Source organism: Panthera pardus, unplaced genomic scaffold, assembly GCF_024362965.1.
Source record: "Panthera pardus isolate Hobbes unplaced genomic scaffold, ASM2436296v1 HiC_scaffold_20, whole genome shotgun sequence".
In the NCBI taxonomy this organism is placed as follows: domain Eukaryota; kingdom Metazoa; phylum Chordata; class Mammalia; order Carnivora; family Felidae; genus Panthera; species Panthera pardus.
In genome coordinates, this window is record NW_026526766.1 from 68,493,039 (window position 1) to 68,513,018 (window position 19,980).

The following is a 19,980-nucleotide window of genomic DNA, read 5'->3' on the forward strand; positions in this document are numbered from 1 at the left end:
GTGCCAACTTGTGCACATCCTGACTTCGTGCAATGAGCACGCAGAAGCAAAGTGTCTCAGGGGCAGGAGGTCAGCACCTCTCCTCTCCTCTGAAGCTCTGGTTCTTCCACCACATCCCCTCCACCTCCCCAGATGGGCAAAAGCCACACGGTTTTTGTGGGCTTTGCTGAGCAGAGTTTTTTGGGCACAGTCGGAACAGGGAACAACCCAGATGTTTTCCTTTGGGAACAGATCTCAATCCCTGGGCCCATTGCTCATCTCTATAGAATTTCCAGAACCTATAGTTTTTCGTTTCTCATTTTTGACCCCCTTACCATGCCCACCTGCATTTCTGATCTTTTTATGTCATTAACTTGCCAGAGAGTCAATTTTAAGAGCCAACAGCATGTTGATCACCTGTTGTTTAAGTTCTTTTTCTTTTAACACAGAAGTCTCTTCTCCAGGCTCACATATGGGCAGGCACATAGCGACTGTTAGCATAACCCTCGACATTCATTTCCTTTTTTTAAAATATATATTAAAAATTTTTAATTTGCTTTTGAGAAAGAGAGAGAGAGTTGGGGAGGGGCAGAAAGGGAGGGGGAAAGAGGATCCGAAGAGAGCTCTGTGCTGACAACAGCTAGACCGATGCGAGGCTTGAACTCATGGACCATGAGATCATGACCCGAGCCGAGGTCAGACACTTAACCTGCTGAGCCACCCAGGTCCTCTGACGTTCATTTCTAAACACACAGATTCTATTAAGGAATCCTACATGCGTGGTCTTGCTGGACCAAAGGCTCTCTGTTTTCTTTTCAAAATCTGCCTAATCTAGGTTCCAGAAAGCCAGGGTGGTATACATTTGTCCGAGTCCCGTTTACTATTCAGTGTCTGTCACAGGATGTAGGAAGGTGGGGGAGGGCTATCATTTATTGAGGACCTACTGTATGCCAAGGTTTCTCATACCCTATCTATCTTAATCCTCATTATACAGTCAAGGTGGGTTTTTTTTTTAATCCTCATTTTACAGCCGAAGAAACAGTCTCAAAACAATGAACAGAGTTGCCGGATAAAATACAAGATACCCATTGAATTCGTTTGTCAGATAAACAATGAATAAATTTTATTTATTTATTTTTAATTTTTTTAAGTTTATTTATTTATTTTGAGAGAGAGAGAGTGTGTGAGAGGGGCAGAAAGAGAGGGAGAGAGAGAATCCCAAGCCATGAGCACAGGGCCTGATGTGGGGCTCAAACACATGAACTATGAGATCATGACCTGAGCTGAAACCAAGAGTCTGATGCTTAACTGACTGAGCCACTCAGGTGCCCCATCAATGAATAATTTTTAACATAAGTACGTTTCAGGAAATATTTGAGACATACCTATATTAAAAATTATTCATTGCTTATCTGAAATTCAAATTTCACTGGACCCTATGTAGTCTTATTTGCTAAATTTGGCAACCCTGGAAACGAAGCAACTGACCCAAGGCTATATAGCTAATAATTGCCAGGAACCAGAATGCCCTTTCTGCTCTCGAGATATCTCTGCAATAACTTGTACTCTGATGTCAAAAACTAATGCAAAATGGAAAAATGTTTTCCTAGATTCCTGCCAGCCCACAGAATCAAAACACTCGAAAACTCAGACTCAAAACAGAACCTGGTATGAATGTAAAGTGAGGAGATGCGAGACATTTTCTTAAGCATTTGTGTATTTCTAGTTTTACCAGATTTTAAGATCTTCACAGGCAGCAGCCATATCTAGTGCAATGGCTTGCACACACAGGGCCCCCAAGAGAAATTTGTCGAGTTGGACTGAAAAAACAGGCCTTGGACAGTCCCACTGAGGATGCTGACTTTGGTGGCCGGTTGGCTCTAGGACTTCTGTTTTCTCCTCATTATTATCTGATTTTGAGTGTGAGAAGGAGGAATCTTCATGCAAATCCTTGTGTTCTTCTAACATTAGGACCAGGATATGGAAGATTGACAGGAGGGTTAGGCATGTGCTAAGGTTTGAATGTTTGTGTCCCCCCTCGACCCCCAGTCCCTATTTTGAAGTCTTAACCTCCAGTCCGATGGTATTTGGAGATGGGCCTCTGGGAGGTGCTGAAGTCATGAGAGTGGAGCCCCCATGAATGGGATCAGCGCCCTTATGAAAGAGACCCCAGAGAGCTCCCTCGCCCCTTCTGCCACGCGAGTATACAATGAGAAATCTGAAGCCCGGAGGAGGGTGCTTACCCAACCAGGCAGGCACTCTGATGTCAGACCTCCGGCCTCCAAAACCGTGAGCAGTAAATTTGTGTTGTTGATAAGCCACCTAGTCTGTGGTAGTTTGTCACTGCAGCCCAGATAGACGAAGACAACATGGCATCTGATCCTTGCTCTGGCCCTCATTGGCTGATAACTCTGATCCCCGGATTTATCTCTTGAGGATTGAAGCGCTCTGAGTACATTAGACTTCGAGCCCCTTCAGGCTCTACCATTATCCAGCTGGATGATTGTGGATGTCTCTGAAGGGGGAATGGGCATTTGGTAGCAATGGCAGGTATGTGCAAATGGCTCCTATGGTAACGATGCTGTGAAAAATTCTTTACAAGGCTGGGTTGTCATTTCTTTGCATGCAGAGAGGAATTAAACAAGCTGGAATAATTATGATACACAGATACCCTATCATGTTGATCTCATCAGTGACAATAATAAAAGATATCAAAATTATTTGCTTCACTATAGGCAATGACTAAGAAGATGCCCCGGTGAATGTGGAGATGGCTTCCATATTAGACAGTGGCCAGCCCTAGCCTGATCTGCTCCCGGACTGAAAGCCCTCTATCACTGACCTGATTTTCCCCTCATCAAAGTCACTGAAACTCATCTGGGTCATCCCATTGATGGTGGTGGGGATCCTGGGCTTGAAATCCTAGTCTTAAGTATTCTTTGTGTGGGGCCACCGATCTAATCTAGTCTCTCATATTTGACAATTGTCTTATATCTTTCTTTTAAAGAATAGGATAATTGGACAATCCACTGGGCAAGTAGTTGGCTTCCTCAGCTGCTCCCAACATGTATATTCCTCCTTGGAATAACTTATTATTTATTATTATCTGGAGTATATCTCAGGGAACCTTCCCACCCTTCTGAGCTATCTTCTCTTGCAGCATTTCCTCACCCACATTTAAAAATGTGTCTCTTTTCAATCTGCAGCTGATTTCTTTTCTTGGAGTATCATGAGGGGTAATCTGACAAGGTCCACTTTCCGCCAAGGTCTTGTCTCCCTGCTGTCACTGATCGGCTCCCCTGGCCATCCAGAAGGAGATGTGGAATTAGTTATCCTGTGAGCTTCTGCTCTCTAAGTAGGCAGGAAGTTATATTTTTGCTTTTGCTAAAACAAACATCTAGAAAGTGAAAATCTTTCTCAGATGCAAAGGGTTTTTTTTTTCCCCTTCTGATATGGATTCTGCAGTTTTCTTAGTGATATTGCTTTGATAAGTTATATAATGTTTCTTAGATACTTCAAATCATACTGTGACACTGTTCCTTTAGTGATATTGCTTTGATAAGTTATATAATATTTCCTAGATACTTCAAATCATACTGTGACACTGTTCCTTTACCAAAATGTCTCTGAGAAAACTGACTACTGAGGAAAGAGAAAGAAAAAGAAAACTAGCATTTAAATGAGTGCCCACTTTACTGCAGTGCCTGTTCTGAGCACCCAACTTACATGGTCTGATTTAATTTTCATAATAACTATGTCTTGCAAATGGGAGAACAGAAACTGTGTATACACACACACACACACACACACACACATACACACAGTTTTCAGGAATATACATAGATACAATAAAACTGTATGTTAAGGAAAGTAAAAGAATGAAGAATACAGGATTTAGGGTGATGGTACTATGTGTGAGGGAAGACAGAGGAAGAAGTTGGTAGAAGGACCCTGTAGTCAGAGGAAGGTTATTATCAAGGACTTAAAGTTCTGAGAGCTGGTTTCAGGAATGCATACATTATTTAAAATAACTAATTAAATAGAAAACAAAATAAAAGTGGGCCATGCAAGGACCAATGATCAAAATGTGTCATGAACCATTAGGGTTGATTCAATTATATTTACCTATGGTCCAAAACACATCTCAAAAAGGCAGATGCCCCTGGCTTTACATAGTAAGGCTTATATGTCATGTACGTAAAATCTCATGAAGGTCCATCTTGTTGCCACACCAGCTGGATTATGTGGCTTCCTAGGTAAACAGGGGCAGAGAAAAATAGAAGAACCCATTGCTTTTGATTATCTCAGTCTACAAATAACATGTGTCACTTCTGCTCAAAATTCATTGACCAAAACTAGTCACGTGGCCCCAGACTAATTACAGGGAAGGGTGGGAAATGAATACTCAGTAGGTACTATCTGTCTCTACGAAATTTCACTTTTCCCCCTGTTAAAGATGTAAAATTCTGGGTAAGATCCTATTTTCATCTACCCTTCCTATGGGCTTTAATAGACAAGATAGCCCCATGGAAAGAGCTTGGGTTCAGAGTCCGACATATCTGGATTTGGATCTTAGCTCTCCTCTAACCAACTTAGGTGAACTTGGGCAAGTCATGTCCCTTTTCTGAGTCTACTTTCTTGTCTGAAAATTGGGGATAATAGTCTAAATGTTACAGGATTAGTGTAAGGGTGAAGTTGGCCAACACCATAAGGTATCCACTAACACACTGGAATCTCAGTAATTTACTAAATGGTCATAATTATTACTATGCAAATATACTGTGAGGTCATTCTTCAAGTTATCCAAATCTCAGTATAGCTTTAGGGATTATCAACAATATCTTCCCTCATCATTGCTTCAAAATAAAGCCACAAAGCCCTTGGTAGTGCTACTACCTTGAACAAATCCTTTCTAGAACTAGGAAGGCATCTATGTGTGCCAAAATTCTGGAACAAATGGAATCTCTTTCTCTGGCCATAAGGATGCTTAGGACCAGTATCCTCAGAGAAGCAAGTGAACATATTAGGGTCAGGGTGGTGTTCATAAGATTCATAGCATCTTTTTAGAAACACTTTATATTAGTCAGAATAAACTAGGTTATGCTAATCATAACAAATATTCCTAAAGTCTTAGTGGCTTAACAGGGGGTTATTTATTGCTTATTAAAAGTTCACTTAAGAACTAGGAGATTTTCAGGGGTGCCTGGGTGGCTCAGTCCATTAAGCATCCGACTTCGGCTCATGTCATGATCTCACAGTTCGTGAGTTCGAGCCCTGTGTCAGGCTCTGTGCTGACGGCTCAGAGCCTGGAACCTGCATCAGATTCTATGTCTCCTTCTCTCTCTGCCCCTCCCCCACTCTCTCTCCCTCTCTCTCTCTCTCTCTCTCTCAATAAGTAAACATTAAAAAAAATGTTTTTTAAGAACTAGGAGGCTTTCTAAGTCACTGACTACGTAACAGTCCAGTGATCCATATGTAAGCAGCCTCCATTGTTCTATAGACATACTATTCGGAAAATACCTTTTCAGTTGATATGGCAGGGGAAGGGGTGCTAGACATTATTGCATTGGCAATTGCTTTGGCCAGGAAGTGACACTTACCACTTCTACACACAATGCATTGGCCAGAATTAGTCAGATGGCCCTGCCTGACTACAAACTACAGGGGTGGTGAGGAAGTAAAATCCTCCCTGTGTCTTGAAGATAAAGAACGCTAAATAAGGGTGAGCACCAGAAGTCTCTGCAGGACTCTTGTTCTCCACGCAATCTCCAGCATAAAGGGGCTGCCTTCTGTGAACAAGGGTGCAGCAAGAAGTTTGTTTGTATGTAAGGTGTACTGCATAGTCCATATACACCAAACTCCTTACTCTTTAAAACCCTGTGAGTATTCTGCGCCTATGTCTTTGTTTATGTTGTTCCACTGGCCCTAGAATATACTTCCTTTCCATTTCTATACTTCCAAATTCTACCTGTTTTTCAAGGTTCCATCTTAAATGCTGTCTTATCATTCCTCATCTCCTGTGTTTTGTTTTTTTCATCTGTTTTCCTACAGGACTTTAACCTTCTCTTAAGATCCTCTAACCCGTTTGTTTTCACTCGCTAATTTTGTGCTCAAACATTTGAATGAACCAAATATAGAATACCAATGGGGTGCGCCTGGGTGGCTCAGTCGGTTAAGCGGCCGACTTCAGCTCAGGTCATGATCTCGAGGTCCATGAGTTCGAGCCCCGTGTCGGGCTCTGTGCTGACAGCTCAGAGCCTGCAGCCTGTTTCAGATTCTGTGTCTCCCTCTCTCTGACCCTTCCCCATTCATGCTCTGTCTCTCTCTGTCTCAAAAATAAATAAACGTTAAAAAAAATTTAAAAAAAAAAACAAAAAAAAAACCCCCCAAATATAGAATACCAAAAGAACATGTGGAACTTGGGATCACAATCAAAACTTTAAGTCCAAGGATCTGAAAGTAAAACTGTGTCCTTTACCTGGGTAAAATTCTGCCTGCCATTGGAAATTTACAAGAGGATGAGCAAAGAAGCAAGTATGGGTTCTCAGAAGAATCTCTTCCCTGGACTTAATGGTATCACTTATTTAGGTCAGTAAGTTCATCTGGTGGGACGTCTGTTCCATACATATGACAGACAACAACTGGCAGACAGCTACTACTGGCCAGGTGGATTAGGTAGTGAGACTCAGTTCTGGATCAAGGGAGCCGTTCCTGGCAATTAGAAAATTTCCTTTGGAAAGTGCCATTGCTTAACCATTCCAGTGAAACTTTGTTATTAATCTCAGCAACACCTGCTATCCAAACAAGCAGTTGGCTACAAATGGCAGTGTTTTGGGGTTTCTTCTGCTTTGGGGGTCAGACGCAGAAAACCTACTGGTGACTGTTCTCTAAATGCTTTAGGGACAGACATTTCTTCTACAGCATCTCTGATAAGGTTTCCCCACAGATCTACACGTGGGAAGCAAAGCCCTTCTCGTTCTGTGCCCCCATGGGATCCTCCTTTGAGAACAGCAGTGGCACGATGTGTGCAAACCTAACCAGGTTTTCAAGATCACACATGAAGGAATAAAAACCCACTGAACGTCCCCAACATTCTGGGCACCGTGCCAATGTGTTCACACACTTTCTTCTACTTAGTCTTTACAACAGTCCTGTAAGGTAAGGTAGCCACTATCAGCTAAATTTTAGCTGAACATCAGTCAAAATGCTAGTGCCCCAAAATGCTAGTGTCCCAAATTCCATAGCCAGAAGGCACAGAGCAAGAAGACAGACACGTGAACTCTATGTGATAGTTTGCGGATCATGGTGGACCACCAAATTCCTGACCTCAACTTGTTCCGTATTAGAGCAAGTGGATATGATCAGCCTGAACTCCAGTATCGAGATCACACGCTGGGCATTGTCAGCAGCTCTCCACTGGACGCCTCATCCCGAAGAGGACTTAGAGTCTGAGTGAAAGCTCACGGTGTTTTCTATGACTTTAATTACAATCTTCCCAGGTATCCAGTGCCTCATGACGTATAGAGAATACACATGGATTCTCTCAGTGAAACCCACAAGCACGATACACATGGGCAGGTGATGGGGAGCCCCAGAGCACAGTGTTGTTTGGGGTAGTGCAGACTGCTGCCATCCTCCTCCCATCAGGCGCCCTCTCTGAGGAGTCAAAGAGTGACAAAAGCCAGAACAGATGCTCTAGACCCAGCGGCGTGACGTTTGGAAAAACTTCTGCAGAGAGTATTGGTTTCTCCTCTGTTCCCACCCTGCCCCTGGGGCCTTGCAATGGGAATAATAATTCTAACATTTCAGGTTGGTTGTGAAGATGAAGTCACGGTGTATGAAAGCTCCCAACACACGGAGATACCTGAATTAACGTGGGCTGAACTATGAGCTGACTATCCTCACATCATTTCTAGAAGGTTGGAAAGAGACTGCTCTGGGCTTTCCTCTGTGGAGCCTAATTCATCATCATATGTACCTCACTGGTAGGGGCGGAGGAGGAAGAAGGAAGGCAAGAAGGATGGAGAAGGAGTCGGTACAGCACTCAGGGATGCCCCTCGCCTCTCATTTATTCCCTCTGGGTACAGTCATTTGCAGAGCAGCTGGGGAGGGGGGATAGAATCCCTCAGGACGTTATCAGCGTTTTACCCTGGTCTTGAGAGGGCTGAGCTGTGACAGAGCCTTGGGAAGCAGAGCTGCTGTGCTCTCTGGGTAATGGCTGTGTTTAAGCACTATCTGGCTTTTCACAGCCAGCTGACTGATAAAAAGGATCTTGACAGGGAACCCACCCCAGCAGCGGGTAGTTAATGGCACTTTCGGCTGAGCTCATTGCTGGCACGAGAAGCAAAGGATCATAAACCAGAGCTCTAACCTCAAGATGGATTCGATTTTCCAGATATGGATGGTGGTTTCTAAGCCTTGAGCAACGTCGAAGCGTCCTGTTTCCAGAAGTTCTGTTCTGTGTGGTGCTTCCCTGTTTGCAGGGCAGACTCCTTCATGCAAATGCATTCACCCTCCCAACAGCTCTGCAAGGTAGAGCTTATGTAGAGATTATGGCCCTCTGGCCTCCAAGAGAGGACTGAGGCTCAGAGAGGGTAAGGGGTGTGCTCGAGCTTGCACAGCTGGCCCTGACCCTCTGCTTTATGACCCCTCGGCTAGAATTTCTTTCCCTTACGATTCCGTTTGTAGAGTAGGATTCCAGGAGGTTTTCTCACCTTTAATCAGTACTTTTGGGCCCAGTAATCTAAAATGAGGAAATTGAGGCTTTAGAGAGATTACGTTCCCTGCCCCAAATCACACAGCTAGTAAATGGCAGAGCTAGGATTAAAATATGACTTCTGACTTCCTAACTGCCCTGCCAGTGTTTCTCAAACAAGGACTGATTTGTGGTTCATACTTGGGGAGCCCAGGGTTACACAGTTTTAAACATTTTGCATTTTTTGCTTTGATAAGACCTTTAAAATAATCTCATTTCACCTATTTACATTAAAAACTACTGTAAACAATTTTAGTAATCATTTGAGATGGAAGCATCTCTTTTTAATATATAAAATAAGTCATTCATTGCTCAGTTTGTAGATCTCAAAGTTGAGACTGTGTCCCATGTCCAAGGTCATTTTCTTCCTTTCTTTCTTTCTTTCTTTGTTTCTTTCTTTCTTTCTTTCTTTTCTTCTTTCTTTCTTCCTTTCTTTTCTTTCTTTCTTTCCTCCTTTCTTTTCTTTCTTTCTTTCTTTCTTTCTTTTTAATTTTAGAGAGAGAAAGAGAGAGACAGAATTCTAAGCAGGCTCCTTGCTCAGCACAGAGCCCAGTGTGGGGCTCAATCCTTCTACCCTGGGATCATGACCTTAGCTGAAATCAAGAGTCAGACGCTCAAACTACAGAGCCACCCATGTGCCCCCCGAGGTAATTTTCTTAGGGTTCTATGCAGATGGTCCCCCCCCCCCCCATGTACAAAAGTTTATATATTACCCAAGTTTCAGGAACTCTGCACTGTGAGTCCCAGCCTCCTTGTCAAGTTGTGGAAACATTTCCTCATTCTCTCCTTAAAGTATGGGAGTGAGTGAGTATCACAGTCATTTTGCAGGTCAGGACTCTGAAGAGAGGTGTAGATTTGTACCCAAGGTCACAGACCTAGGAACCAACAGAAGTTTACCTCCAATCTGACACTGAATATCTAGGCTACCTCCTAAGAAAATGAAATATCTGGTTTTCTAGCCAGGGAATGACTAAAAGGCTCCAATTTCTCCCTAAAAAGATTTAGAGGGGCACAGATTCAAAGTGGGTGGGATTGGAAAAGAGGAGTGTTAGAAACTTCCTGTTGGGCAGTAGGGTCCTCCTAGTAGGAGCAAGAAAAGGTGTTTATCTCACCAGCTTTGACTATCCACCTGTCCCAAAGCACAGCCACCTCCATCTCCAGGATTCTACAAGGTGATGATGCCTGAATTCCATTACGGTGTTTACAATTCCGCGGCCAAGTACTCCGCTTACTTCAGCTTTAAGCAAAGGACTGCAAATGTTTGCATCCCCTTTCTTATCTGGACCGGTTCTCCCACGTCTCCTACATGTGGTTTTCATATGGCTTTTATGAATGCCCGAAGTCTGTTCCAGCTTGTTCTAATGTTGCAGTGTTTTAACTGCCATAACACAGTGGTATCAACAGATAAATCAACTAGATATGTTGAAAAAATTATGGGCAAGAATCCTGTTCTCTTCACCCGGCCTAATTCCTCCACAAGAAGAATCTGCCCTGGGAGTTGCAGGGAGAAGAGAGATGTGGACTACAGTTGAGAAAAAGCCAGTCCAGTGATCCCATTATTCCTAAACTTCTGGACTGTTTTCACTTACAATCAATGACAATTTTCTCTAGAGTTGCCCGTTCTCTGAACCTCCTGATTCCCGCTTTCGGGGTGTTTGTTTCTTCTCATCTGCGGATGTCCCTTCTGCCACTCTCGGTGACTTCATTCACTGAATGGGACTTGCTGCTGTGAATCACAAGAGTTCAGGTTGCCGGCTCATAATATTTTTGTATCGCTAAGGATGTCCTGGTTCAGACCTCAAGTTCCCTCCTCTCACTTCCCGAAAGGAGAAAGTTTCTGAACGATTGTTAGAGCACACAGCGCAGAGGCCTCCCTCCCTCCCCAGCACATTCCAGCACACAGGGCTTTCCTCTGCTCTGCTCGCCCTCCGCATCTTGTTTCCAGTCTGATGAGGAGAGGTGGGGGGACATTTGCTTTGGGGAAACAGGCTCTGTAATCCTTGGTCCCTGAAGTGATTTTCAATAGGAAATCTGAATTCCTGCTTCATGTAAAATGAGTCTCAGATGCTGAGAAATGAGTATTTGAGAATAATTTACGATTTGCTTTCCATAAATCAGTGCTGTTTTGCCTACAAATCATTTTGAGAACTGTATACGGCTTTATAAAAAATGAGTCCGGGCAGATTGGGAAGCGAGCTTTATATGTTGATTCCTCCTCCTGTCACCAATTAGTTATGTGACTTTGGCACGTTGCCCCAAGTTTTTGAGTTTCATGGGGGTTGTAAAATTATTAAATTACATTCTTCACCAATTAATCCATTAGCTCAGCAAACATTTGTTGCCTGCCATCTCCCTGCCCATCACCACATGGGGTCCTTCCACCTCTCGCATGTTATCAGAACCAGGTTTCGGGATCAGCTCCATTCTAATAGGATGCACTGGAGAGAAAGGAACTACCATTCAACGTTTATTAGGAATCGGATGATTTTATTTGATCCTTGCACTAACTCTGCAAAGTGGGTGCTCCATTTTATAGATGAGGAACTGAGGCCCAAAGAGGCCGAGCGCCATGCGCGAGATTGCGTCTCTTCTAAGTAGTAGTGTCTGGGCTGAGACTCGGGTCTGGCTGGCCGTTTCTCTAAGACTCAAAGACTCCCTAAGACAATTAAATTGTCATGTCCATTCTTAGTATTTTTAAGTGTTCCAAGAAACTTGCGACACAGCTTTGTTTTCAGGGAAAAATGTGGAGATTCAGTCGCTCTCCCTGATTGATTTTGCTGGTTTTGTCTAAACGGGGTTAGACATTCCCTCCCGTGCCCGAAGGTGGCGCCGCACGCCGTCCTGCGCGTGGGCAGAGGGAGTAAGTAGCCAGTGCGCCCCCTGGGACGTGGGGCGGAGACCCTCCATGGAAGAAGGCTCCTGAAGTTTGGAGTGCATCACGGTTTCTGGGCTGCCTTTGAGATATGGATAGTCTAGTACAAGAGTTCACAGCTAGAGAATATAAGAGAATCATTTCACAAGTCGGGAGGGCAGTTCCCAGGGCAGAAAGTTAGCTCCGGGTGGAGCAGTCACCAGAAGCCCCGTATTTCCTGGATGCTTCCCGTTTTGTGTATGTAGGAGACCAGGGCATATTCATAGCTTAGAGTTCCACAAGGAAGCCTTTACCATGGTGGACTTCAGATGACAAAAATAGGTATCAGTTAGTTTAAGTACAGGAATCAGAAATCACTCTAGTTATTTGAAGCAGGATAGGATTTAATATGAACAACTGAGTGCTTACAAAATAGTTGTGAAGGCTGAAGGAGCAGGTTCTAGGCTGAGCTTTTTGGATGACTTCCAAGCAATACAGCACTGACCCAAGAGGGAAGCTACTGCTTCAGAGGGAGCCATTGCTGCTAAGTGCACGTTGAGGGGGAGCCACGGCCATAACAGGAGGACAGGAGACAGGAGGACGGCTCCCCATAGAAGTCCAGGAATCAGCAAGTCCTATCAAGAAACTGTGCAATCACCACTATTTGCCGGTCCTCAGAACCCTGGAGAAGGAACACTGTGACCCACTGCAAGAAAGTCTCAACTACCCTAAGCAGTAGTGACAACCAGAAGCCAAGGAAAGGACCTCTACTTCACTTCTTTCTTTCAAGTCATATGAGTGCATCTAATTGGCTTTCCAACCTCTTCAGGTATAAGAAGGGTGACATGGAGGTTGAGATGTCAATCCAAGTATCTACCACAAAGAGGTGAGTAATTCTTCAAAGAGGTGCTTTTCCAGCACTACTTGACAACTCCAAGGATAGAACTTCCTCCCAAAAAAAGCAAAGCAAAGCAAAACCAAACAAAACCATTTAGACATTCAATGTTTATTCCTTTGAGAATAGAAGCCATCTCAATAATGGAGGCACTCCTGCTCAGTATTTATGTTCTCTTTGTCCCATTCAGGAAAGGCCAAGCCAACTGTGCCCAACCCTGGGCTCAGGGCCTTTCCCTACGTAAGCCCCACCCAGCTGGTGTTTAATACCACTCCAACCCAGTGGGAAGTTTTCTCATCAAAGAAAGTTGAGTCTAATGGGAAAAGTGGTATGCCTGTCCCCTTGCTAGAACAATAGATGGCAAGTGTAAGTTTAGATTCATTGACAACAGACTCAGCACTAGCTCTGTCCCAGGCCCTGAGATACTGTTGAGTATGAGAGACAGAGCATTAACATAAATGCTATGAAGGGGGATAAGCCTGAGAGAGTGAAGGCATGCAGCTAAACCTGGAAACTGGGGCAGATAACATTGGAGGAAACAGACTTCGTAAGTCTTCTTTCTGCTCTGGTTGCCCACACAGGCCACACCTTGACATGGGAGTAAAATTTTCCTGGTGGGAATGGTTGTGAAAATCAAGGTGTTCTGATAACCCCTTGGGGTAGGCAGCTTTTGAAATGGCTCCCCCAGACCCCCCCCCCCACTCCTGGTATTCATGCCTGTGTAAACCCCTCCCCTAGATGTAGTGAGTTGCTTCTAACAAATGGAATACGGCAAACCTGAAGGGGTATCACTTCTAAGATGAGGTTACAGGCAGAAGTGTGAAATGTGCTAAGGTTGAGAAACCCTGGGCTAGAGCTGGGTCTTCCTTCCCTGGCTGTGTCTTTGGTTCCCCTGGATGACCTGATTCTGACTTTCTTACCTCTAGCCACTTCTAGTAAACCATCCCTCTCAACCAGCACACCCTACCCCCAAGCACACCCATCACCCCCACTAGACACCCTGGCTCCATGAGAACCCCCTCTCCCAACTGGTGTTCTCTAATGTCACTTGTTACTGTTGGGAGCATGTTCAGTCTCTTGTCCTCTGCTGTCTCTCCCAAACATCATCTCTCTGGGGACCTGAGGGGTGCAAAGTGCCAGTGGAGTCAGCTGTAGCCTGTGAGTCAGTTCACCAAAAGCCAGTCCCTTTCGAAAAGGTCTGTTTTCATTTAGCCCACACATGGGCTCAACTCAGAAACACTGACACAAACCCTCAACTCAGACCCATTGAAAACTATGCTGAGAGTTTCAGGCAAGGACAAATGCATTTTCCAGAAGAATACCACATAGCTAGGCTTCACAGAGACACCAGAAAGACATATATTAAAATGCAATTAGAAGAAAAGAAAACATACAAGAATATTCAAAACGTTTCCTGTTGGCAAAGAGCAGAAGCACCATTGTTTCTACATCACTTCCTTTTATCTCTTCTGAAAATATCAACTCTGAGAAGGACTTCTGGAGACAATCACATCAGCTGGTGGACACAAATAACAGCTCTATAGGCAATAACCTGAGGAAAGGGAGGGAGTCAAGAACCCCAGAGGGAAGACCCAGAAAGAATGCCCTCCTATTGTTAACCAGAAATATGCTTTGTAACTGAGAAGTCTTCCCAAAGCTTTTTAGTGAGCTGGAGTCTTGTTTGTATTTTCCCTTCTTGCGAGTGAGACAAACACCAGGTTTCTGGGAATGATCTAATCTGTGCTCCATGATAACTTCAATTTCTTCCCTGCCTGAGGTCTGCTCCTCGCCATATGCACCTTATCTGTCAAACTTGGAGCCCAAGAAGTGGACCATAGAGGATGCTCCATTCGACGGCAGAGTCTGTACTTATATAGACCCTCGGCCCTGAATCCATGTTGTTTTCCCCACCCTGTGAAAACAGAGAGGCCAGTGGAAGGTTCTTGTCACCTTTGTTTAGTTCATTCATTCATTTAATGAACATGGAAGCTCTAATATATTGCAGGCTCCATGCTAGGTGGCAGAGGTTTGGAAGTGGCTCAAACACAACACATAATTCTGGAAGTTCATGGTCTTTGGGAAAGGGTGGGGGTGTGGATGAAGAGGGATAGACAAAGGACACCGGATGGAGCAGGGAGGTCAGGGATGGCTTACAGGGGCAGATGACATGAATGGAGACACAGAGCTCATTTCCCGCCGTTCCCCCCCCCCCCCCCCCCCCCCGCCTCCCGTTGCCTGTTCCTCTTGAGCACTTGGAAAACAATTATGGTGTAATTGCCTTCTGACAACTTCTATTACAAATACACATGCTTATACAGACTCAAATATACCCTTTAAAAAAAAAGATTGAGTTTATTTTAGAGCAGTTTTAGATTTACAATGGAACTCAGAGAAAGGTACAGGGATTCTCAGATATGTCCTTAAACCAAGCCATCATTATCCTGGGAATTCACAGCATAAATAAACCACTAATACATAATGGCATGGATACACAGATGTTTTTTGGAGCATGGCTTATACTGACAAAAAACCCTGGAAAATAAGAGAATTACTGAGTAACTGATCACACATCCATCTTATGGAATATTTTGCAGCTATTTAAAGAGAATAAAAAGAATGAATGCAGCCCTATGAGATGACAGATTTGTCTGTGAGCTATTGTTGAATGAGAAAAGCAAGATCAGCAAAGCATGTGCAGTATGATGCCTTCTTTTGTAAAGCAATGATGAAAAATCTCATGTATGATGTATATGAATATATAGATATCTAGAGAATTATATGTCTGCAGAAAAATCTTTGGAAGAGCACACATCAGGCTGTGCTGGGTATTTTCTGTTTACCTCCAAATCCCTTCCGCATCCTTCCTCGACCGGTGGTGCGCCCCACAGCCTGACCTGTATGGGCTGTGTCTGTGGTCCACTGTACCCCTGGGCTTCTGGTTGGTTTGGCAAATGGGAGGTACCAACAGAGGGTGGGAAGCGGCGAGGAAGCGAGGTCAGGGTATCGTGTCCTGGTTCCATTCCTGCCAGTGGTCGTGGCTGCATACAGGTGCCATCACTTTTCTGAAGACCATCTTCCCTGGTGGGGGCCTCCATATAACCATTCTCTTTGTTTTCTAATCCTTATCTTGGACTCTTGAAGCTGAGAGGCCTATCTGCTCTCTCTTCACCGTCTTTTGCTAGTTTTTCTCAACCCAGCTAACACTGGGTCCCTTTATTAAAACCCCCCTGAATACTCAGCATGAGGGTGCCATCTGTTCCCTGCAAGGACCCTGCCTCACACGGCCGTGAACATAGTGTGTCTGCGGGGGATGGCAGAAGCGACGGAGGCAGAGGAGGGGGAGATGGGGAGCCAGGCTAAGAGGGAAAAGAGAAAAGACACACTTATGGAGTCAAGTACATTTATGCATATGCGTGAGTATATGTAGGATGAAATTAAATAAAATTTAGTAAAATAAATAAATTTAATAAAATTTAATAAAAAGAGAAAATAAAAACAGAAAACATTTCCCCTGCCCCCAGTCCTTCTTCACAGCAGTGGTGCTGTGAGGAGCTTAGCTCTGTGCTCGCTGCTGTTTGCCCCATGTGCCCTTCCCCAGGCTCAGAGCAGGAAGCTCCACGGGCTCCTCCTCCTGGCTCTCACCACAGCTGAGCGGCAGGAAAGGTCACTGTGAATATACACAGGACAGGGACCTGAGAGGAGACGAAGCCATGGGGGTGGGGGGTCCTCCTCGGATTCTCCAGCCACAGCAGGGCATTTCACGCATTCAACACATTTCTCCCGGCAGGCTTTATTCATGCTGGCCATTCTGCCTGGTCCTAGTTGATATCTTTCTTCCCCGGAAAACTTCCCCAGACCTCCTCCTGTCACACTACAGTTTAATCACTCCTTCCCCTCCATCTCCTCCCTTTTCTGTACACTGTTGGCATTTTTTTCCACCTGCAGGTCATCATTTGGTCTGTGTCAGGCACTAAACGGGAGCGCATGGGGGACACACGCTGAGCGTAATGCCAACGCGTAACTCTAGTTCAGTCCAGGGCCCGATACTTGGGAATGTTCACTGTGCAACGGATTGAATTGATTGATTTATTGATTATAGATGGCCTAGCTTGCTGAGCTCAATCCACCTTGTCATCGTACCTATTAAGACTTAAAAAAAAAAGTTTATTGGGGCACCTGGGTGGCTCAGTCAGTTAGGCATCTGACTTTAGCTCAAGTCATGATCTCGCAGTCTGTGAGTTCAAGCCCCGCATCAGGCGCTGTGCTGACAGCTCTGAGCCTGGAGCCTGTTTCAGATTCTGTGTCTCCCTCTCTGCCCTCCCTCCCTTGCTTGTGCTCTGTTTCTCTCTCTCTCTCTCTCTTTCTCTCTCAAAAATACATAAACATTAAAAAAAAATTTTTTTTAAGTTTATGTATTTTTGAGAGAATCCAAGCGGGGGAGGGGCAGAGAGAGGGAGACAGAGGATCTGAAGCAGGCTCTCTGCTGTCAGCAGAGTGCCCCATGCGGGGCTTGAACTCACGAACCACGAGATCATGACCAGAGCCAAAGTGGGACGCTCAACCAACTGGGCCACCCAGGTGCCTCCCCCATTTAAAAAAAAAAATGTGTATTTCATATGAGGACTTGTGAACACAGACAGAAGTAACTGGCCTGAAGTCTCAGAGCAAGCAGCAGCAGAGCTCTCTGGAGTCCCCTAGTCCAGTGACTGTTTTGAGGACATGCCTCTCTCAGCCTCACTATGTCCTGGCTAGAGATGCATGGCTTCCCGCTTGGATCCAACTGTTCCTCTGTGCCTGACAATGTCCACTCTAGGATGGTTGCTTGTCATCAACCCTACAGGGAGAGGCATATCTCCTGGGCCCTGACATGTTATATTTTCCAGAAACCTAGAGTGAAGCATGGGAGGTTGACGGTCCTGTTTTCTTTCAGGAGAGAGAGCTATGTACCCTGTGTGAACAACCAGAAAAGAAATGCTTGTTCATCTTTTTCAGGCTTCCAGAAAATTTATATTCTTTCCAACCCAAGGCTTGTTGCAAATATCTCCCTAAAGAGATGATGGCCCTGGTGATTTATGGCCCAAAGCTGACTGCCATCCAAAAGGATTATTAGACACGCTGGGCCTGAAGTAAGTTTGTGTCACATATATGTACATACACAGACACACGTTTCCCTCACTCTCTTTCTCTCTCAATAAAACCTAGACACAAGCTCCTATTAGGCTGCAGACTTTCTGGAACCCATGATGCCAGTATGGTGTTAGGATTCATCTCTGTCATCATGTTCTGCCCTCTGAACAAGAGTCCTTCTGGGCTGTACTTTGAACATTGTAAAGAACTGTACAAATATGAGATATGAAGGTTAAGATGGTTGTCGAGGCAGTTCAAAAGGGAAGTTCTCTTTTCTCAGTTGAGTAATTTGGGGGAGACATTTTGACTTCAGTTACCCAGATGATTACCTCAACTCTCCAACTCTCATGCTTTGTGGACGTAACTTTTGAAATTTGGAAAGGAATTCTGCCATGAGTATGACATTGGAAATGTGACTTTTTGTAATATCTTTTCATCATTCTTTAGATTCTCCAGACTGGCCTTTTCATGATGAGAGTTCTCAGGTTGGCTAGAGGCAAAACCCACCTCCAGTTTCTTGGCTGTGCCTCTTGCTGATCCAACCCTGCTCCTCTTTACTCGAAGGGAGAGTGAGCTTAGGTATGCAGTATCTTTAAACACATAGGGTGGTGCCCACTTTTATTTAATATCTGGAAAAGACAGTTATCTGCTGGGCGGTGTGACAAAACTGCATTATGATTTCTTGTGCTCTAAAGCGGAAGGGGGAATAGAATTCCTCCTCCAGAACTCTTTGGTTTGGCAGTTGGGGTTGTTTGAGTTGAGATAAAGGCTAATATTTATTCAGCCAGCTTCCCAAATCTGACCTGCTACTTGGAATCTGCTCAGTGGTGACCAAGTGTTAGTCATCTCAGAGCCCTGCTTGTTATCACAGCCAAGAGCACAGGCTGGTATGAAATACCAGTACGTTATTCCTCCAAGACTGGCTTGGAAACATGTGGCAGGGCCTGATGGTGGGTTTCTGGTTTAATTCACGCTAGTTTGTAGAAAGACAATGCACAAAATAACGAGATCTAGGAGTTGATTGAGGGCTTTAAAGACCAACTAATGGTCTCAAAAGATCATAGATGAAGACTCAGAGGCCCAGAGAAGGTGAATGACTTACTTGGATTACTTGGCTGGTTAGGTGCAGAGTCATAGCTAGAACTGTCTTGGCTAGAGTTGCCGTTTACTGAGTTACAGGTATGTGCCAGGCATTGGAGACAACCGGCCAAATGTCCACATACGCTGCATGGGTGAGGCTCCAGCCTTTACATAGGCGATCTTACATGGATAAGTGCCTGGGGAAATGGACCTGGGAGATCAGGCATTTGGCATTACTCTTTGGCATTTACTTTAGGGAAAAGAGAGTCTGAGAAGCTAGGTGAGTGCCAGGGTGACCAAGGACAGCATGGACTCAGCTGGGAAGATATGAATGCATGCCTTCCCACTACCGCCACTACCCCCAGCCCTGACCTCCTGCCATATGCTGCCACTGTCCCTTGAGAAGCAGTGGGCTTTAGGACAGTATTTGAGCATTTGGGGCTACAAGAAGAGCACTGAGCACAGAGTCAGAGACCCTGGGTTCCAGTTCCAGCCTCCTTCATTTACTGGTGCTGTGGTCCTGGACAGTCATAGCACACTCTTTCTCAGAGCCTCAGTTTCCTTATCTGTAGAGTGAGGAAGGTAAAACCCATCCTATCCTATTTTGGAGGTGAAGTGTGGATAATAAATATATAGGGAAGTTTTAAATGCAGAAATATCACATACAGGTGAGAAATCACTTTTGTTAGTCATCCACGAATTCTTACTCACTTGCTGTTGTGACCAATTTGGCTAAACGCTGGCAGGATTGAGAGTTTAGGACATTAAGACAGAGAAAAGCTAACTGCCTCCAACCAGGTCTAAAACCTCAGCCACAATGGTGTAGTTCTACTGACACTACAAAATGTCCCCATTTGTTGGGGGAGGGGAGCTATTTAATCGCTCCAGCCTTAATTCCCAAGTTGGTTAGTTCAAAGAGCACAGTACTTAGAGAAACAGCGTTTAAGATCTTGAGTACGACATCGATGGATATCTAATTTGGGGCAATTTACTAGCTTGTTGGAACACTAATTTATTGATTTGTAAAATGTATCAAATACAGCCAATTCATATGGCTGTTGTGAGGTTTGTTTATGAGTAGGCGCCCCATGCATGTGGCTGAACTTGAGTCTGCTATTTATTTAGGTCCCATTCTGTGTGATGTTTTTATGACAAAATGACATTTTTGTGTTAGGTCATCTTAGTGTACCAGTGACCCCAGAAAAAGGAAGCACATGAGGGAGGGCATCCATGTCATTGTGAAGCTAATTAATTACAGCAATAAGAACTTTTGTAATTCTGAGGATGAAACAT

General features: G+C 44.5%; 1 long non-coding RNA gene across 2 annotated transcripts in view; it reads right to left on the bottom strand.

The window, feature by feature from the left end:
* Positions 1-19,980, bottom strand: part of LOC128778627 (uncharacterized) — a 124,176-nt gene that overhangs the window by 44,442 nt on the left and 59,754 nt on the right. The window lies entirely within an intron of this gene.